Source organism: Lygodium microphyllum, chromosome 8, assembly GCF_053477565.2.
Source record: "Lygodium microphyllum isolate KBCC chromosome 8, Lygodium_microphyllum_v1.1.10, whole genome shotgun sequence".
Lineage (NCBI taxonomy): Eukaryota > Viridiplantae > Streptophyta > Polypodiopsida > Schizaeales > Lygodiaceae > Lygodium > Lygodium microphyllum.
Genome location: NC_141142.1, coordinates 13,520,274 through 13,539,926, shown reverse-complemented (window position 1 = coordinate 13,539,926; position 19,653 = coordinate 13,520,274). Strand labels below are relative to the sequence as shown.

The 19,653-nt window shown below is 41.4% G+C and overlaps 1 protein-coding gene across 2 annotated transcripts in view; it reads left to right on the top strand.

The window, feature by feature from the left end:
• The window catches only part of LOC148031985 (ATP citrate lyase (ACL) family protein), a 65,198-nt gene that overhangs the window by 24,439 nt on the left and 21,106 nt on the right, over positions 1–19,653 (top strand). The gene's annotated exons all lie outside the window — the stretch shown is intronic.

Here is a 19,653-nt window from a genome sequence, read left to right as displayed (position 1 = left end):
GACACACTGGCTTGTTCATGCCTATAAGGCTCTCCTGGCTCGTTTGCCTCTTTGTTTTAATCAATCCTCTCTCTTGCAAAATCAGTTTTTGGAATGTATTTAGTAAATAATTGATTCCTTTTGTTCTAGGGTCCTTTCAGAAGGGATGGAAGCATGAGCTGTTTTTCGGGATAATGCGCGTTTGTTATCCCGACATTATGGTATTCAGCATGCTTCCTTTTTATGCGTTGAATTAGTGCATGCACAATCTTTGTTAGCCCATTCGTTGTCTTAGTGTCAGTTGGGGGATATAGCTGATGACTTGCTTACATTCATTGAATGGTTGAAAGGTCGAGCTCAATGTTTACAGGAAGAGGAATATGCAAAATACAAATTGCTGTCTAGAGCGGAAGCTTTGTACGACACTAGCTGTCGATCTCATCAATTCTTTGCTCGATTACATCAAAAATACGCTCGGGAAAATATTGTGCGTTTGAAGAATGAGCAAGGTGCTATGGTGACAGATCCTACATCCATCATTGAGACGTGTGTAGGTTTTTATAAATCATTGTTGGGGCCCTCAAGAGATTCTTTCTGATGCTGTATACTCAGCTCAGAGATACATTTGTGATCTGGTTAGTAATCAGGTTCAGCCAGAATGGATAGCCTTAATGGAGGCTCATATTTCGGAGGATGAAGTGGAAGAGGTGCTGTCCCATTTGCCTCAAAGGAAAAGCCCTGGTTGGGATGGGCTTCATAATGAGTTGTTTTCAGCCAATGCTGAGCTGTTTAAGGATCCGTTGACTCGCCTGTGTCAGCAAGTTTGGAATTCTGGTGTCATGCCTTCAGACTGGAAGATTGCAATCATTCTGTTATTGCCTAAGGTTCCCTCTCCTATCTCTTTGAATAGCCCTTTGGTTGTTTTGCAGGCATTCTTTGTGACTGTCTGTGTTGTGGTGTGTGTGTTTACCATCTGAATGGTGCCTCACGCTCCTCCCCCTATCTAGTATGTCCCACTGGTTAGTAATGATTACTCTTCCCTACTCACCTTTGAGCCTCTCACGAAGGCGGGACTCATGACTTTTGTAGCTGCCTCCTTTCCCTTGATTCCAGAAGATCCATCCATGTGTGATGAGTTCCTTGCCTCATACAGCAAGAAGTCGGGACTGGTCCATGGTACTTCCATGACATTAATACCCCGCGGGTTAGGGAAGGCTCTGTCTCTTCCCTACAAAGGAGAGCCCTTTGTTATGGAGACCCATTTCTGTTATGGGCTCTTTATACAAAATCTTCTTAGAAATCATTGCCAACAGATTGCAGAAAGTATTTCCGCATTTGGTTCATCCACGTCAATACGGTTTCATTAATGGTTGGACTATAATGCACAACATTTTAAATGTTCAACTGGGGATTGACTTTGCAAAAGCTTCAGGCCAGTAGGTGGTTATGTTTTAGCTTGATATTGAAAAGGCATTTGATCATGTAAGCTGGTTTTTTTGAGGTAGCTAATGTTCACCATGGGTTTTGGGCCATGTATGGTTTCTCTTGTGGATACTATTAGTCAGGGGGCAGTGGCCCGTATTTTACTTAATGGAGGGATTACTGATGAAATTGCCTTATCTCGGTCTCTTTGGCAAGGCTGCCCTCTCAGCCCTTTGTTGTTTGCATTAGTCACTCACCCGCTCTCTTTGTTAGATAAGTTGGCCAATCAAGGTGAGATCATTGGTTTGTCTCTTCCCAGAGGGGCCCAACTTGTGGGTCAATCTTTAGCAGATGATTCCTTTATGTTTCTTAAGGCTGATCGCTCGAATGTTAATCGGGCAATGGTCGCGTGGAAACTTTTTGGTATGGAAAACTTCATATTAATGCTTAGAAATCCACACCGCTCTCTTGTACGGAAAATGATTTGCAGTCTTTGGGCTGGAATGTTATTGTGATTCCTAAGGGAAATATAACCAGACACTTGGGTTATCCTATCGATGTGGAGGTAGCTCCTCGTGCCTTGTTGGATTGGATGGCATCCCATATTCATGATCGGTTTATGTATTGGAAGTCTCAAGGCTGGCCTCTCTATGTGAGACTTAAAGTTGCTCAATGCATTATGATCAGCATGATTTCGTTTTTCTTGCCATTGCTTGCTTGGACCAAGAAGTCCCTATTGGAATTGGTTCACCCTATCCGATTCATGTTATGGAAAAAGAAAGGAAATTGCCTAGGCCACATGTGGATTTCATGGCAGCATGTGACTACTCCTAAAAGGATGGGGGGACGAGCTCTTTTGGATGTTAATTTTCATATGACTGCTTTGAGGTTAGCTCTTCTGCAGGCACTTTGTGTAGGAGTCATCCCTAGACAGATATAATAAAATTTTTTATAGAAAGGACTTGCATTTCTCACGGTAGCACGGTTATTCATACTTCTTGGTGGCATGTGCTTAACTCCACAAGATCTATTAAGGTCTCCCAGTCTTTTCTCCTTTCCCATACGATCACATCTTGGTAGGCGATGTTACGTTTTGCAGTTTGGCGCCCTCTTGATTTTCGTAAGGAGGAGAATTCCTTGCTAGGTGAAGTACTGGCTTCCTCCAGGTTGTTGGATTGGCCTAATAAAGATTTGCAGCGAGACAAGTTTAATTGGATGGCTTGTTTGGGGTTACAGACATTCCTAGATGGTGCCATTCCTGGGTGGGCCTGTCTTTATTCCTTTCGGCGTATTCATCAGCACTTTTGGGTGCCTAGAGGATATCATGATATTTGGACGGCCATACAGGATAAACTTGTGAGCTACTATCCTTTGCTTGCATTACAGCTATTGTCTCCTTGGCGTGATTGGACGTTTGTGATTCTCGATGATTTCGAGAAAAGGTCAGCTAACCAAATATATCATCGGATGGTGGAGGCCAAGAGATGGGTCACGGGTAAGGCTAATAAAGTACGGCATATTCGGGATAGCAAAAAGAAGTGGCATGATAAATTCATCTAGCTCTGGAAATCCAAGGTTCCGTATTAGGGAAAAGTGTTTATGTGGAGGCTACTTATTGGGGCTCTTCCTACTGGGAATGTGTTGTGTGCTCGTAAGATCTCTGTTGGTCGATGTGTATTCTGTACCACATGTGATGAGATAGTGCTTCATTTTATTGTCTCCTGCCTTGTTGCAAGACAAATTTGGCGTTCTGTTTCCCGTGTGTGGTTCTTGTTGACTCAACACCAGATATCAGCTTGTTCATAGATTATGGGAAAGATGACCTCCATGACCTCTTTGAGTTCAGATTATTCCTGCCTTTTTCATTTCCTTAGATGGACAACCTTATGGCATATTTGACGTACTCAGAATGCCTTCATTTTTGATTTAGTATTTGGCATTCATGGTCATGTGGCCAGAATTTGTGGTTTAGTGTTGTGGCAAATCTCCTCTATGGTGTCTGTTGATCTGGTTCTTCGTGACATTGTTGCTCCCTAGCTGGATACTGTTCGCTTCGCACAAGCTGATCTTTCAGTGTGACATTTCTGTGTCAGAGTCTGTGTAGACTTTCCTTCATGTTTGTTGTTTTCAATGCTGACCTGATGGTGTGATGTAAATATTTACTACTTAATTCAATTATCTTCACGGAAAAAAAAGAGAGGGAGAGAGAGAACCAAAAGGATGTGCTGTCCCATTTACCACAAAGGAAAAGTCGTGGTTGGGATGGGCTTCCCGATGAGCTTTTTTCAGCCCATGTTGAGTAGCTTAAGGACCCATTAATTCACTTGTGTGAGTAAGTCGGGACTTCAGGTAGGATGCCTTTCAGATTGGAAAATTGTTGTGATTTGGTTACTGTCCAAGGTTCCTTCTCCGACCTCTTTGAAACAATGGAGATTAATTTCTGCTATGGGTTCCTTGTATAAATCCAAAATTATTGCCAATAGATTGTGGAAAGTATTATTCCCACACTTGGTTCATCCACGGCAATATGGTTTCATTAAGGGACATAATATATTGCATAACATTTTGAATGTTCAATTGGGGATAGATTATGCGAAAGACTCTGGCCAGCAAGTTATGCTTTAGCTTGATCTTGGAAAGGCATTTGATCATGTCAATTGGTCCTTCTTGCAGTAGCTGATGTCCACCATGGGATTTGGTCCTTGCATGACTTCTCCTCTTGATACCATTAGTCAGGGTGTTATGTCTCGTATAGCACTTAATGGAGGGATTACAGATGAAATTGCTTTGTCTCAGGCTCTTCGGCAAGGCTGTTCTTTGAGTCCTTTGCTATTTGCTTTGGTCACTCACCCGATGCTCTCATTGTTGGATAAGTTGGCTGATCAAGGCGAGATTGTTGGTTTGTCTCTTCCCAATGGTGCCCAACTTTTGGGTCAATCTTTGGTAGATGATTCCTTTATGTTTCTGAAGGCTAATCATACTAATGTTAATCGGGCAATGGATACTTGGATTCTCTTTGCTTTAGCGTTGAGACTCCATATTAATACTCAAAAGTATACACTGCTTTCTTGAATGGAGGGTGATTTGCAAGTTTTGGGTTGGCAAGGAGTTGTGATTTCTAAAGGAGATATCTCCCGACACTTGGGTTATCCTATTGGTGTCAATGTACCCCCTCATGCCTTGGTTGATTGGATGTTATCTTGTATAGATGATCGGTTCATGTACTGGAAATCGCAAAGCTGGCCTCTTCATGTGAGACTTAAAGTTGCTCAATGCATCATGATCAGTATGCTCTCATTTTTTTTGTCACTACTTCCTTGGACTAAGAAGTCTCTTTTGGAATTGGTTCAGTCTATTCGCCTTATGTTGTGGAAAAAGAAAGTAAATTGTTTGGGCCAAGTATGAATTTTGTGGCAGCATGTGACTACTCCTAAAAGGATGGGGGGAGCAACTTTATTGGATGTTAATTTGCATATGGTTGCTTTGGGACTCGCACTTTTGCAGGCACTGTGTGTTCAAAGTCATCCTCGGTCAGATATTGCAAAATTTTTGCATCCTGGCAGGAGATGTTACGTTTGTAGTTTGGGGCCCTCCTAATGAGAATTCGCTGCAAGGAGAAGTGCTTGCTACCTCTAGGTTGTTGGATTGGCTTGATAAAGATTTGCTGCGAGATAAGTTTAATTGCATGGCTCGTTTGGGGTTGTAAACAGTCCATGATGGTGTCATTCTTGGGCAGCCTCGTCCTTCTTTTTAGTGTATTCGTCAGCACTTTTGGGTGCCTCGTGGCTATCATGACATTTGGTCGTCCATACAGGACAAGCTTCAAAGGTTCTCTCCATTGCTTGCTTTAGAGCCATTGTCGCCCTGGCAAGATTGGATATTTGTACTTCTTGATGATTTTGAGAAAAGGTCAGCTAATAAAATCTATCATCAAATGGTTGAGATCAAGAGATGGATCACTAGAAAGGCTAATAAATTATGGCATATTCAGGATAGCAAAAAGAAGTGCTGGGAAAGATTCCTCCAACTTTGGAAGTCTAAGGTTCCTTATCAGGGGAAAGTGTTCATGTGGAGGTTGCTTATCGGGGGTCTTCCAACTGGGGATGTGTTGCGTGCTTGCAAGATCTCCGTGGTCGCTATATATTTTGCACTACATGTGATGAGACATTGCTTCATCTCTTTGTCTCTTGCCTTGTTGCTCGACAAATTTGGAGCTTTGTTTCCCGTGTGTGGTTCTCAATGACTCAGTAGTGGATCTCAGCCCGTTCGTGGATTATGGGAAGTATGACTTCTATGTCTTCTTTTGCAATCAGATTATTCTTGCCTCTTCCATTTCCTTAGGTGGACAGCTTTGTGGCACATTTGGCGTACTCGGAATGCCTTTATTTTTGATTCGGCCTCAGGCATCCATGGTCATGTGGCTTGTGTTCGTTGTTTGGTGTTACGGCAGATCTCCTCTATGGTTTCAATTGATCTGGTTCTTCCAGACATTGCTGCTCCCTAGCTTGATATTGTTTGCTTCACTCTAGTTCTCCTTTATGTGTGATATTGAGTGTTAAGAGTCTTGGTGATTTGTGTCTATTCCTTTTTCTTAGCTGACCTGATGGTCTGATGTAAATATTGTTACTTAATTCAATTATCTTCACGGAGAGAGAGAGAGAGAGAGAGAGAGAGAGAGAGAGAGAGTGGATGGATGGATTGAGCTCGGTCCAAGTCTAAATATTTGAGATCTTTATGGAGAGAAAAGCAAAACTATTTAGTACTTAATGACATTATTACAAGATAGCGGGAGTGATGTGAAGTTGAGAACACAACTTTTGTGGCTCACCTTAAGATTTACCACTACCCTTTAGAGATGCCCAACTAGTGTGGAGGCAGGCTTGCAAGATTCTTGTTGCATGGAGTTGAGGCTAGAGATTGAGATGCGAGACATGATCTTTATTGTTGAAGTAGCTCTTGTGCCTCAAGGGCTTGAAGATCTTTGCCCATCCAACATGTATTAGAGTTCTTGGGGTTACATTCAAAGGTTTAGGATGTCATTGGTTGTAACATACTTGGGCATTGCTCACATCATGCCATGTGGCTAAGAGGTTGAATTGGTGACTTAGTTGGGAAGGCAATCGGGCAAGGCAGTTACATAAGGCAACATACAATAGGTAAGTCATATTGCTGTCGTAACTTGCAATTTCTACAGTAGTATTGACATTTCTATCTTATTCATGAAGTTTCTTCTTTTTTTGAAAATTGCCAAGAATAGGAATAACGAAAACTTAGTACAAATTGTCAAGACAGACTTACTATTCTAGAATGTCATCCCCACTTGTAAGGATTATCATATATAGGCCAATTTAAGGCTCTGGAAATTTAGGAATGTAAAATGTAGGTACCCTTGGGGCCCTATGGGTATCATGTGAAAACTCTTTTTTAGTACATAACAAAATAATGTGTATGAGTTTTCTATGTAAAGCTATATACATTCTAAACTATTAGCCCACAAATGCAGATGGCATAAAATTTCCATGACCGTATCGTCTTGCTGATTAACTATTTACTCTAGTGGATTTAGCCCACACTCTAGAGTCTTAAGGCAAGTGTGACCCTAATGTACTAGAGTTTTGGTGACAAGTGCTTGATTAATTGACTCATGTAGGTGGAAGTGTAGTAGAGAAGGAAGATCAAATTTTTTCCATAGTTGGAGAGTTGCACATTAGTATGGCTTTTTTCATGATCCCAAAGAGGATGGAGAGAAGAGAAAATACTTTGAAAGGGGATGGATCTACAGGTTGTGGATCAAGTATGGGCCTTTATACTTTGAGCCCATGGTCCCATGTGGTGATAGTGGTCACTTCGTTGGAGTCAAATTTTTTCAATACTACATGAAGTTGATGTTGGGATAAAGGCCCGTTTGACCTCCGTGTATAGCACACACACACTATTCAGTTTTACATGTGAATGCACCCTTAATTTGCCCTAAGTATAAGTGCATTTTATTATGTGTACCAACACATTGTTGGTACACTCAAAATCTAATCGTACTTTCACTCACTCTCTCTCTGGTCGTCACTCTCACACTCTCCTCGAACTACTGCTGCACATCCTCAGCTGAGCTCCAACAATTGGTATTAGAGCACATAGTGCACGCTTCTCGAGATCAAGGGCAGCTGACAGTGCAAGCAGCTCGCGAACACCTCCAGGCGGAAGGAAGTCAGTCGAGAAGGAGTCGCGGGCTCTCAGCTCAGAGTGGGCTACGGGTGGACAAGACGTAGGCAGCCGCTTGACCAATAGGCGATAGGACTAGGCGAGCGACTTGACGGGATTAGCTGACGGGGCTGACGGCAGGCAGAAGATCAGGTGTGCAGGTCGAGTCACCAGCTGAGCAACCAGGCGACGTGACCGGCCGACGTGACAAAGGGGACCAGGCAAGTGACCAGGCATGTAGGTCCATCGACGGAGTGAGTAGGCAGTGCCACATGACGCCCTGACGGGTCAATGGACCCCCCGTCAGTTTTTTTTTCCTAAAGGAATCAAAACAAAATTCTCTTTAATTTCAAATTATCCCCTTTTGCCTTAATAGGGGCTCGTGTGTGAAAGCACAGTTGTCAGTTCTGTGCGAATTCAAGCCCAAAAATTTGGGGTTTTTCCTAGATATGACCTTGTCTACGCCTAGCAGTGATATTCAGGTCAAAAATTGCAGACATTGTGTGTGGTGACCTCAATTAAATTGGGGATTTTGCCAAATTTGTTAGAATTTCGCTATTTTGAGTAAAATTTCTTGACATTGGATCCCATAAAATTGGGGCCTTTCATGTATTGGTAAAATTTTGCTCAATTGGGTTAGATTGGCTAACATTTATGCACTTTTGGACCTGAAATTTTGGGGGTTTGTGCAGAAATTGGTAAATTTCTGCACTTTTGCCTATGTGGTGGCTGGTTCATGTACAAACAGCAGAGATTTATTATTGTTTGAGGAAGAACAGCAGCGTATTTGCCGGTTCAGCTTGTGCTTTTACAGTCTAGGGCCTTTACTCGTGTTCGTGATAAAATGGTTGCAACTTCTTCCAGTTCAGACATCAAGAGTTTGATGGAAATCAAACGGTTTGATGGTCATGGCTTTGACCTTTGGAAAGACCGTATGCAGGGTGTATTGTTCCTAAAGGATTGTGAGGATGCTTTGCAGGAAGATAAACCCGCACAATGTTTGATGCAGATTGGGTGAGAGTAAACAAAAAAGTTGTGGCTTACGTTAAGATGGGTGTCATTGATGACATCTTGACAGACATTAAGGGTTTAGATACAGGTTATGCAATATGGGAGAAGCTCAAAACTATCTATGAGATCACCACACCTCTTAATGAAGCGCATTTAATGCGCAAGTTAGTGAATATGCGGCTGGATGAGTCAAAGCCTGCAGCTAAGCACTTCACTGCATTTACAGGCATTTTAAATTAGCTCAAGGATGCAAATTTGGACTTTGATGATAAGTTGAGGGCGATCTTTTTGATCATGACACTGCCTTATTCTTGGGAGACCTTGGTGGTTTCTCTCAGCAATAACCCCAATCTCTCATATGACGGGGTAAGGGGTTTAATCTTGAATGATGAAATTAGGCTTATTTCTAGTGGAGAAGGCAGCAACTCAACTTATAATGTAAGAGACAGGGCTGAAAAGAAATATGCAAATGCACGACAGAGAAATAAGAGCAAGAGCAAAGGAAAGGAAAAGAGTGACATTACTTGCTATCACTGTGGTCGGAAGGGCCATAAGAAACCTGATTGCAAGTATTACAAGAAGGAACAAGAGAAAGAAAAATGCAGGAGACAAAAAGAAGAAAGAGGATAAGATAGATGCATCTAAGACAGCCAAAGGCAAGGAAAAGACCAATGTGGCCTCTAGTGTGGTCATAGAGAAGCTTTCGGATATAGAGGCTGATGTATTATGTGCAGTTGATTATGATGCCCCTGTATATCACATGCAGGATATGCAGATTACCAAGGCTGATGTGATTGATGCACTTTTGACAGTTGATAATAGTGTCACTCAGACTTGGATTGTAGCCGCTGGTGCCTCTTTCCATGTAACTCCTTGCTTGGAGTGTTTTGCTATGTTCAATGCAGGCAGTTATGGAAAGGTGTATCTTGGAAATAACCATGCTTGCCGCATTGATGGGATTGGCACTGTACACTTGTCTTTAGACAATGGGCAAGAGCTTGTGTTGAAAGATTTCAGATATGTGCCTGGCATTAAAAAGAGTTTACTATATGTTGGTTAGCTTGACTTGCATGGTTATACTACACTGTTTGGTGGTGGATTGTGGAAAGTGAAAAAGGGTTCCATGCTGATTGCAAAAGGAACCAAGAAGGACACTTTGTATTGTTTGCACTGTAAAGCTTTGAATGGCAAGTTTCTTGCAGTTGGTGAAATTGGTAGTCACTCGGAGTTATGGCATAAGAGATTAGGTCGTATGAGCCAAAAAGGACTTGATGTCTTTATCTCTTTGAAGAGGGTTGATAGAAAAGGCTCTAAACTTGACATTTGTAATGAGTGTTAGTTTGGAAAGCAAATAAAAAATTCATTTTACTCTGGTGTCTCTCATAAGTCCAATGTCTTGGACTTAGTGCATTCAGATGTATGTAGTATGCCCATGAAATCGTTGGATGGTGGTGCATATTTTATCTCCTTCATTGATGATTGTTCCAAAAAGATTTGGCTATACCTATTGAAGAAGAAAAGTGAAGTGTTTGCTGTTTTTAAAACTTTTCATGCATTTGTGACCACTCAGACAAGTAGAAAGCTGAAATGCTTGAGAACTAATAACGGGGGTGAGTTCACATCTACTGAATTCAAGTCCTTTTGTGGCTTGCATGGTATTAAGAGGAAGCTTACAGCTCCTTATAGCCCTTCTTCAAATGGGGTGGCTGATAGATATAATAGGACTTTATATGAAAGAGTGCGGTGCATGTTGCCTATTGCGAATCTCCCTCATGAATTTTGGGGAGAGGCACTCAAAACTGCGGTTCACATTTGTAACTGCTCTCCAAACATGTCCTTAAATAATGGCATCCTTGAGGAGGCTTGTTTTGGCAAATTGGCCTCATATGACCATTTACGCATATTTGACTGTGATGCTTTTGTGCATGTTAGAGATGAGCTGAGGAACAAACTTGACCCAAAATCCTCCAAAGGCATTTTCATGGGCTATGGTGATAAGGGTGAATTTGGCTATAGAGTATGGTTACCTTAGTCCAAGAAAATTATTCACAGCTGTAATGTTGTGTTTAAGGAGGCAAAATACTTGAAAGGTACTTTAGCATCTAATGAAGATATGGAAAATGTCAAATTTTAGAATTTGCAGCCATCTATTATTTCAGAAAATGAGCCTCATGGTGTTGTACCACAGGCTGAAACTGATGATCAGCCGGTTATTTTTGAGCGAGATGATGATAGACAGCAAATAGGAGCACAAGGAGGTCATGGACAGCAAGATAGACTTGCTGATTATGAAAATGCGGGTGTTGGCAATGAAAATGAAGGTGTTGTACAGCATGATTAGCATGTTGAAAATGGCTTACAATAGCCAATAAATGCTGAAAATAACATGCCTCAAGATGTAGACCCAATTCTTGAAAATGTTGAACATTGGGTATGCAAGTCTACACGCGTAAGAAGGCAACCGCATAGCTTTGATCCCTCCTTGCATTATGTGATGCTTTCAGACGAGGGTGAGCCTCTTACATACAAAGAGGCCAAGTCATGCAAACTTAGCAATAAGTGGGAGGTAGCTATGTAGGAAGAGATTAAATCTCTATATGCTAATGATACTTGGGATCTTGTGTCGTTGCCCAAAGGAAGGAAACCTCTTCCAAATAAATGGGTTTACAAAGTAAAGACAGTTAATGGGAAACCCAAGTACAAGGCAAGATTGGTTGTGAAAGGGTATGCACAGAGGAAGGGATTGACTTCCAAGAGGTCTTCTAACCTGTTGTGAAGATGACCACTCTACGAGCAAGCACCACAACAGTGGTACAAAAAGTTTGACACTTTTATGTTATCTCATGAGTTTACCTGCAGCCATATAGATCATTGTTTGTACATGAAAAAGGATACAGATGGCAGTCCCATCATACTTGTTTTGTATGTGGATGATATGTTGCTAGTTGGGAAAAGAAAGACTAGCTTAGATGCTCTCAAAAATCAGCTGAAACGAGCCTTCTCCATGAAAGATTTGGGGAATGGAAAGCACATTTTGGGTAGGAGGATTCTTAGAGATAGAATGCAGAAATTGTTGTTTTTGTCTCAAGAAAAGTACATTGAAAAGGTATTGGACAGATTTAACATGGATGAAGCTAAGCCTTTTGGGGTACCCTTACCTCCTTATCTTAAGCTTAGTAAAGCCAACATGCCAAAAGATGACATGGAAGCAAATGCTATGACTGGAGTCCCTTCTGTATCAACTTGTGGCTCTCTTATGTATGCTATGGTTGCTACTTGTCGAGACATTGCTCAGGGAGTGGGAGTTGTTAGCAGGTTTATGTCAAATCTTGGCAAAACACATGGGATTTTGTCAAGTGTATTCTTCGATACCTAAAGGGTACATAAAGAAAGTGTATTTGCTATGGGCAGGGTGCACTTAGTTTGCAGGGTTATTGTGATGCAGTCATGGCAGGTGACTTTGACACTCGTAGGTCCACCAGCGGGTATGTCTTTACAATTGCTAGTGGGGCTGTTTCTTGGTGTTTCAGGTTGCAGAGCATCGTGGCATTGAGTAGTACTGAAGCTGAATACATATGAGCTCCGAAGCTTCTAAGGAAGCTATATGGTTGAGCAGACTTACAGAGGATCTCGGCATGTCTCTGGGTATTGCAGTTTTGGGATGTGATAACCAGAGTCTTGTGTATTTGGCTAAGAATGCCATGTAACATTCACGCACAAAGCATACTGATGTGCGATATCACTTCATCAAACTGATTTTGGAAGATGGTCTAATCACATTGACCAAGATCAAAACACAGGATAACCCTGTAGATGTTCTCACTAAAGTCTAAGCAAAGCTCAGCATGAGCATTGCATACGACTAGTTGGAGTTGATTAGAGGTTCACTTCAAACCTTTAAGTGGGAGGTTGTTGGAATAAAGGCTCGTTTGACCTCCGTGTATGGCACACACACACCATTTAGTTGTACATGTGAATGCACCCTTAATAAGCCCCAAGTATAAATACATTTTATTCTTTGTGTACGAACACATTGTTGGTACACTCAAAATTTAATTGTACTTTCACACACACTCTCTCTGCGGTCTTCACTCTCACACTCTCCTCGAACTGCTACTGCATATCCCCAATTGAGCTCCAACGAGATCTTTATCCATATATGCTCTAAGTGCTTATAGCGTCTTTGATTGGGTTTTGTGCTCAAAGATGTATGGTTGTATTTTCGTGATAAATTTTATATTGTCTCTCTAGGACTTTAAAAGACATTTGTCCTCCAAGAAGCGTATGATAGTGTCAACCTGGTTGAAAATGTAAAGAGTTTGATTTTGAAGATATATGGTGGGTGTGTTACTGGTGTGGAAAACCTTACAGCAGTATCCTGGTGCAATGCAACAGTTGAAAGCATTCCACACGTATTTTAGAATTTTAATGACATGCTTCTTGCTTGGTGGGTTGACCAAGTAGTGATGTAAAACTCCAGGCCTATTTTTTTGGAAGTATTTCTACTGATTTGGTGGGTACCCAGAGTACATAGGATATACTTACTTGTTTGCATGGATTAGGTTTTAGATTTGTGAACCATTTGGATATGTAATATGCTATCTTCCAAGATGCTAGTTATCACCCTTGCATTTTCTTATAGGTCTTTATAGGAATCTCATTATGATAGTTTTCACTTGATTGGATAGTCGAGTCATGTTTGTTTGTGTTTTCCCAATGTTCGGATGTTCTTTGTCATTTTGGTTGTGCCGATAGCATCACTTCTTGGAAACTAAAATATCAGAATATTGGTTCATAAAAAATGTGTGCATGCACATGTGTCTCTAAAGTGTGTGTTTTATGCCTTTGTCTGGAATACGCTTTTGAAGTCTTTGGTGTTGGGATAAAGGTCCGTTTGACCTCCGTGTACTACACGGAGGTCAATCGAGCCTTTATCCCAACCACCTCCCACTTAAAGGTCCAAAGTAAACCGCTAATCAACTCCCACTATTCGTATGTAATGCTCGTGCTGAGCCTTGCTTAGACTTTTAGTGAGAACATTTGCAGGGTTGTCCTGTGGTTTGATCTTGGTCAATGTGATTAGACCATCTTCCAGAATTTGTTTGATGAAGTGATATCGCACATCTATATGCTTTGTGCGTGAATGATACATGACATTCTTAGCCAAATACACAACACTCTAGCTATCACATCCCAAAATTGTAGTACCCATAGACATGCAAAGATCCTCTACAAGTGTGCTTAACCATATAGCTTCCTTAGAAGCTTCAATGGTTGATATGTATTCAGCTTTAGTAGTACTTAATGCGACGATGTTATGTAACCTGGAACACCAAGAAACAGTCTCACCAGCAACTGTAAAGACATACCTGTTGGTGCAAACGGGCCTTTATTCCAACGATCTCCTACTTAAAGGTCCAAAGTGAACCTCTAACCAACTCCCACTAGTCGTATGCAATGCTCATGTTCAGCTTTGCTTAGACTTTTAGTGAGAACATTTGCAGGGTTGTTTTGTGTTTTGATCTTGGTCAATGTGATTAGAAGATCTTTCAGAATCTATCTGATGAAGTGATATCGCACATCTATATGCTTTGTGCGTGAATGATACATGGCATTCTTAGCCAAATACACAACACTCTAGCTATTACATCCCAAAATTGTAGTACCCATAGACATCTCAAGATCCTCTGCAAGTTTGCTCAACCATATAGCTTCCTTAGAAGCTTCAATAGCTGATATGTATGCAGCTTCACTAGTACTCAGTGCGACGATGTTCTGCAACTTGGAACACCAAGAAACAGCCCCACCAGCAACTGTAAAGACATTCCCGTTGGTGGACCTATGAGTGTCCAAGTCACCTGCCATGTTTGCATCACAATAACCCTGTAAACTAAGTGCACCTTGCCCATAGCAAATACACTTTCTTTGTGTACCCTTTAGGTATCGAAGAATACACTTGATAGCCTTCCAATGTGTTTTGCCAGGATTTGACATAAACCTGCTAACAACTCCCACTGCATGAGCCATGTCTAGATGAGTAGCAACCATAGCATACATAAGAGAGCCACAAGTTGATGCATAAGGGTCTTCATAGGATTTACTTCCACGTCATCTTTTGAGTTGTTGGCTTTACTAAGCTTAAGATAAGGAGGTAAGGGTACCCCAAAAGGCTTAGCTTCAGCCATGTTAAATCTGTCTAGTATCTTTTCAATGTACTTTTCTTGAGATAAAAACAACAATTTCTGCATTCTATCTCTGATAATCCTCATGCCCAAAATATGCTTTGCATTCTCCAAATCTTTCATGAAGAAGGCTGATTTCAGTTGATTTTTGAGAGCATCCAAGCTGGTCTTTCTTTTCCCATTTAGCAACATATCATCCACATACAAAACAAGTATGATGGAGTTGCTATTTGTATCCTTTTTCATGTAGAAGCAATGATCTGCATGGCTGGGTGTAAACTCATGAGATAGCATAAAAGTGTCAAACTTTTTGTACCATTGCTGTGGTGCTTGCTTCAGCCCATGCAGGCTGAGTTTTAATTTACACACCATTTGCTCTTTTTGAGGAACTATAAAGCCCTCAGGCTATTTCATGTAGATGTCCTCATCAATGTCACCATGCAAGAAAGCTGTTTTTATATCCATTTGGTACGGCTCTAAGTCCAATATAGCAGTGAGAGCCAAAAGCACACGTAGAGTGGTCATCTTCACAACAGGTGAGAAGGCTTCTTGGAAGTCAATCCCTTCCTTCTATGCATATCCTTCAGCAACCAGTCTTGCCTTGTACTTGGGTTTCCCATCAATCGTCTTTACTTTGTAAACCCATTTGTTTGGAAGAGGCTTCCTTACTTTGGGAAACGACACAAGATCCCAAGTATCATTTGCATATAGAGATTTAATCTCTTCCTGCATAGCTAGCTCCCATTTATTGTTGAATTCGCATGACTTGGGCTCTTTGTATGTAAGAGACTCACCTTCATCTGTAAGCATCACATAATGCAAGGAGGGGTCAAACCTATGTGGTTGCCTTCTTATGCGTGTAGACCTGCGTACCCAATGATCAACATTATCAGGAATTGGGTCTGCATCTGGTGGTATGTTATTTTCAGCATTTATTGGTTGTTGTAAGCCATTTTCAGCATGGTGTTCATGCTATATAGCACCTTCATTTTCATTACCAGCATCTGCATTTTCAAGTCTATCTTGCTGTCCATCATCATCTCCCTAAAAAATAACCGGCTGATCATCAGTTTCAGCCTGTGGTACAACACCATGAGGCTCATTTTCTAAAGTAATAGATGGCTGCAAATTCTAAAATTTGACCTTTTTCATATCTTCATTAGAGGCTAAAGTACCTTTTAGGAATTTTGCATCATTAAACACAACATTACGGCTACGAATACTTTTCTTGGATTGAGGTAACCACACTCTGTAGCCAAATTCTCACCATAGCCAATGAAAATGCCTTTGGTGGATTTTGGGTCAAGTTTGTTCCTCAGCTCATCTCTAACATGCACAAAAGCATCACAGCCAAATATGCGTAAATGATCATATGAGGCCGATTTGCCAGACCAAACCTCCTCAGGGATGCCATCATTTAAGGACTTGTTTGGAGAGCGGTTGCAAATGTGAACCGTGGTTTTGAGTGCCTCTACCCAGGAGGGAAATTAGTAGTGGACAGCATGCACTACCCTCTTTCACATGAAGTTCTATTATATCTTTTAGTCACCCCATTTGAAGAAGGGTTGTAAGGAGCTGTAAGCTCCCTCTTAATACCATGCAAGTCACAAAAGGACTTGAATTCAAAAGATGTGAATCCACCCCCGTTATCAATTCTCAAGCATTTAAGCTTTCTACCTGTCTGAGCGGTCACAAACGCATGAAAAGTTTTAAAAACAACAAACACTTCATTTTTCTTTTTCAACAGGTATATCCAAATCTTTTTGGAACAATCATCAATAAAGGAGACAAAATATTTGCAGCACCACCCAAGGATTTCATGGGTATACTACATACACTAGAATGCACTAAGTCCAAGACATTGGACTTACGAGAGACACTAGAGTAAAATGAAATTTTTATTTGCTTTCCAAACTGACACTCATTACAAAGGTCAAGTTTAAAGCCTTTTCCATCAATTATTTTCAAAGAGATAAGGACATAAAGTCCTTTCTAGCACATATGACCTAATCTCTTATGCCATAGCTCCGAGTGACTGCCAATTTTACCAACTGCAAGAAACTTGCCATTCAAAGCTTTACAGGGCAAACAATACAAAGTGTCATTCTTGGTTCCTTTTGCAATCAGCATGGAACCCTTTTTCACTTTCCACAATCCACCACCAAACAGTGTAGTATAACCATGCAAGTTAAGCTAACCCATAGATAGTAAACTCTTTTTAATGCCAGGCACATATCTGAAATCTTACAACACAAGCTCTTGCCCATTGTCTAAAGACAAGTGTACAGTGCCAATCCCATCAATGCGGCAAGCATGGTTATTTCCAAGATACACCTTTCCATAACTGCCTGCATTGAACATAGCAAAACACTCCAAGCAAGGAGTTACATGGAAAGAGGCACCAGCGGCTACAATCCAAGTCTGAGTGACACTATTATCAACTGTCAAAAGTGCATCAATCACATCAGCCTTGGTAATCTACATATCCTGCATGTGATATACAGGGGCATCATAATCAACTGCACATAATACATCAGCCTCTATATCCGAAAGCTTCTCTATGACCACACTAGAGGCCACATTGGTCTTTTCCTTGCCTTTGGCTGTCTTAGATGCATCTATCTTATCCTCTTTCTTCTTTTTGTCTCCTGCATTTTTCTTTCTCTTGTTCCTTCTTGTAATACTTGCAATCAGGTTTCTTATGGCCCTTCCGACCACAGTGATAGCAAGTTATGTCACTCTTTTTCTTTCCTTTGCTCTTGCTCCTGTTTCTCTGTTGTGCATTTGCATATTTCTTTGCAGCCCTGTCTCTTACATTATAAGTTAAGTTGTTGCCTTCTCCACTAGACATATGTCTAATTTCTTCATTCAAGATTGAGCCCCTCACCCCATCATATGAAAGATTGGGGTTATTGCTGAGAGAAACCACCAAGTCTCCTAAGAGTCAGGCAGTATCATGATAAAAAAGATCGCCCTCAACTTATCATCAAAGTCCAAATTTGCATCTTTGAGGTGAATTAAAATGCTTGTAAATGCAGTGAAGTGCTCAGCTGCAGGCTTTGACTCATCCAATTGCATATTCACCAACTTGCGTATTAAATGCACATGATTAACAGGTGTGGTGATCTCATAGGTAGTTTTCAGCTTCTCCCATATTGCATAACCTATATCTAAACCCTTAATGTTTGTCAAAATGTCATCAGTGAGATTTATCTTATTGTAAGCCACAACCTTTTTGTTGACTATGGCCCAATCTGTTTTGAGAAACCCTTCACCCTTCACCGGCAGTTTGCGTTTTTGCGTTTTTGCGTTTTGCGTTTAGGGTTTGCTGCCCCAAAAAGGGGCGCTATCCTAGACTGACTATGCTTATTTATAGGCCACTCTCTCATTCATTCCTCACGACTGATTTGTTTAGTCCGTCCCTCTTCTCTCCAGCCTCTCCACTACCCTCACACCCCTTTAGGAGGACATTGCGGTTCGTGGTTCATGGTTGTCTTCATCATCTTCCTTGTGCTACGGCACCCTTGTTCCCTTGTATCACATTCACTCCATGATTCAGAACTTCATCATTCTATTCATTAGAGTTTCTTCTCTCTTCTCTTCTCCTTTGCATGTATGTCGAGTTCAGTCGGTGTTCCTCCCCGCAAACCTTATTGTCTCGCTGGAACGTCATCTTTTGACAATCTGCATTAGACATTAGTGCGAGTTTATCTTCCTGCAAAGCATCCTCACAATCCTTCAGGAACAATACACCTTGCATATGGTCTTTCCAAAGGTCAAAGCCATGAATATCAAATTGTTTGATTTCCATCAAACTCTTGATGTTTGAATGGAAGAAGCTGCAGCCATTTTATCACGAATAGAAGAGTAAATGCCCTTGAAATGCAAAAGCACAAGCTGAACCAGCAAACACACTGCTGTTCTTCCTCAACCAGAAATAAATCTCAGCTGTTTGTATATGAACCGGCTACCACATGGGCAAAAATGCAGAAATTCACCAAATTTTGCACAAACCCCCAAAGTTTGAGGTCCAAAAATTGCATAAATGTCAGCCAATTTGACCCAATCGAGCAAAATTTTATCAATACATGAAAATCTTCAATTTTTTGGGATTCAATGTCAAGAAATTTTACTCAAAAGAGCAAAATTTTGACAAATTTGGTAAAATCCCCAATTTAATTGAGGTCACCACACGCAAAGTTTGCAAATTTTGACCTAAATGTCATTGCCAACATGGACAAGATCAAATCCTAGAAAAGCCCCAAATTTTCTAGGGTTGAATTTTCACAAATCTGAGATCTGTGCCTCCAGTGCGTGAACCCCAGTTAGAGGAAGGAATTTCAAAAAAAGGATTTTGAAAAAAATAGTGGTTTTTGATAAAACGAAAAACAGAATGACGAGTCCGTTGGCCCGTTTGTTAGGCGGGTTGCGTGGTGCCCGTTGGCGCCTGGTCAGCTGTCGATCGCCTCTTGTGCTTGGTCCGCGTTGCCAGCTCTGTCGCTTGCGTGCTGTCCCGTGGCGCCTGTTATTGGCAGCCGCTCATCGACTGGTCCATTGCTGTCCCTGCTGTCACGTTGGACCTGCCTCCTGGTTCTCCGATTGTGTCGCCTGGACTGTTCGCCACCACGCAGCAAGTCGCCTGCACACGTTGCAGTGTCACCTGCTACTTGACAGTCGCTTGTGAGCTGCCTACTACTCGTCTCCTTTTGGTGGTCTTAGAAAGCATGCGAAGCCTTAAGCTCTGATACCAGTTGTTGGAGCTCAATTGGATGCATTAGCTCGAGGTGTGAGAGTGACGGTTGGAAAGAGTCAGAGAGAGAGAGAGTGAAGTACGATTAGATTTGAGTGTACCAACAATGTG